This window comes from Tigriopus californicus, chromosome 11 (genome assembly GCF_007210705.1).
Source record: "Tigriopus californicus strain San Diego chromosome 11, Tcal_SD_v2.1, whole genome shotgun sequence".
Classification (NCBI taxonomy): Eukaryota; Metazoa; Arthropoda; class Copepoda; order Harpacticoida; family Harpacticidae; genus Tigriopus; species Tigriopus californicus.
The window spans coordinates 1,472,119-1,474,517 of NC_081450.1; positions in this window are offsets into that span (position 1 = coordinate 1,472,119).

The following is a 2,399-nucleotide window of genomic DNA, read 5'->3' on the forward strand; positions in this document are numbered from 1 at the left end:
GTTTGCAAACTCGAAGAGAAAAACTAAGGCCGCAGTGGGCCCCTTCGAATACAGAGATAGACCCGTCCACGAACCCAAGCTTTTGGTAAATATGCTGGGTGAGCAATTTTCTAAAGTGTTTACCTCTCCTATGAAACTACAAAATATATCAACTGACAATAACCCCAATGGTTTGAGTGATGTTAATATAACGAATTTTGATGCAATAGGTGCGATTAAAGACTTGAAAGTGTCTAGCTCACCAGGTCCTGATGGAGTGACCTCGCAATTCTTAATAAAGTGCTCTCAGGCCCTAGCTCCGTTTTTGCCTATCTAATGAGATCCATACTGAACAAGGGAGAATTTTCTTCGTCTCTTAAAGTGGCTCAAGTCATTCCAGTATTCAAAGGGGGTAATATCCCAACAGCTTCAAAATACATGGACAGCAGGGGGCACCACATTCAGCAAATTGGGTCAGTTAGAGATCTAGGGGTGATTATTCAGGATACCGGTAAATTCGATGAGCACATTGATGTCAAGGTGACTAAGGCCTTTCAAACATGCGGATGGATATACCGAACATTTCAATCCCGTGATTCAATGACTATGCTGACTCTCTTCAAATCTATTGTCCAACCCCATCTAGATTATGCATCTCCTGTTTGGGCACCAGTGAGCTCTGCCGGACTTCAAAGAATAGAAAAGGTCCAACGATGTTTAACACGCAATATATCTGAAATTTGTAACCTCTCTTATTGGGAGCGACTAAAACGGCTTGGGATTTATAGTACTCAACGAAGATATGAAAGATATCTTATTTTGTATGTTTTTAAATGCATTCACAAACGATGCCCAAATCCGGGAATAAATTATAACGAGAATGACCGTAGGGGTATCACGTGTGAGGTGAGGGTACAGTTTAGTCATAATGAAACTAGACTTGTTAAAACCATGAAATCCTCGTTTATTCTATATAGAGCTCCTAGCCTATATATTCTTTTACCCACCAACCTTAAACAATTCTACCTATTGGATGATCCAATGCCATCTTTTAAAGCCGACTTAGATAGGTTTTTAAACATGATTCCAGACCAGCCATATGTACAAGGCTTATCTCGATCTGCCAATTCTAATTCGTTGCAGGATCAGATATTTTACCGTGCTTGACTTTGCCCTCAATCCCGTGGGCAATTCATTCTTGTCTTTTGATTTATTACTGGGGATTCCATCCCTTGTATCGCTGGACAATCCGAGAAAAAAAAATATGTAAACATGCCGTTAAATTTCATCATTTTCTGCTCTCTTATTTTAGGATTCACGGCAACTTTATGAAATATGATAGCATGAACAGATAAAGCGATGTCTAAGCTTTGAGTAACACATTATGCCTATGTGATTGTTGCTCAAGAATGCAATATCTCGTTAGAAAAGCCAGCTTTCAGACGAGTAAAAATTCATTGAAAAATGATAATGATCTGTAGTTCTTATGAATTATTGAAAACCGTATCTAGCCAATGAAAACGGGAAAGCAAGTGCCATACTTTCATTCTATGTTTATAAAGTTTATACAAGTGCGAGAATTGAAATCACCGGCGTCATCCATTGCCAACAAACGGTAGAGAGAAATATTTACTTTCACACTTGGAAATCTTCAAAAATGGTTTTAAAATATTCAAGACATATGGAAGCGTGCCAAGAGAATATTCAAAGCCATATTTTTGTCTCCTTAAGACACGACATCACGTTAATTTGTTTTTGATTTAGATCGGGGATTATTGTGAACACGCTTGTTTGAGACGAAGTTGACGTTTCAAAATTCCACCATATGAATTGTACTCTTAAATATATTGCACAGCAAAGACAAAGCGTTGGCTTTATAGTAAGCCAAATCGGCCAAGCAAAGATGATCAATCATGCTTTTGTATAAACGAAATCCACCATTGACCCAAAAGGGGAGCAACAAAGGCAGAGGTACTTACTCGAATGATTAAGAATTCGCTGCAATGGTAAGTCCTCCTATAACAATAGTTAATAACTCAAAAGTAAAGGAAACCTTAGTTAAAGACCAATTTTCCAAGTTTAAATCAATAAAATAATCCACTTCAACCAAAAGGAAACGGTCCCTTCAAGAACGTAATGATAGATGTTATTTACCCCTTTTAGTTAGTTCATGAAGTGAAATAACATGAACATGTACTTTGTTTTACACTTCAAACGTTTTACTTGCATCAAATTTAACCACACATTTCTCCATTTGTATAACGAAAATCAATTGGCAACGAAAAATATGTACTTTTTCCCATTCACCAAAATCCAATGAAAATATTTGGCCATTTTGGTGCACGAAGGAAAAGCTAAGTAAGTTCATTGTGCCGTGGCATTTTTTTGCGGACTTCCTTACCGCTACCGGGATTGGAATC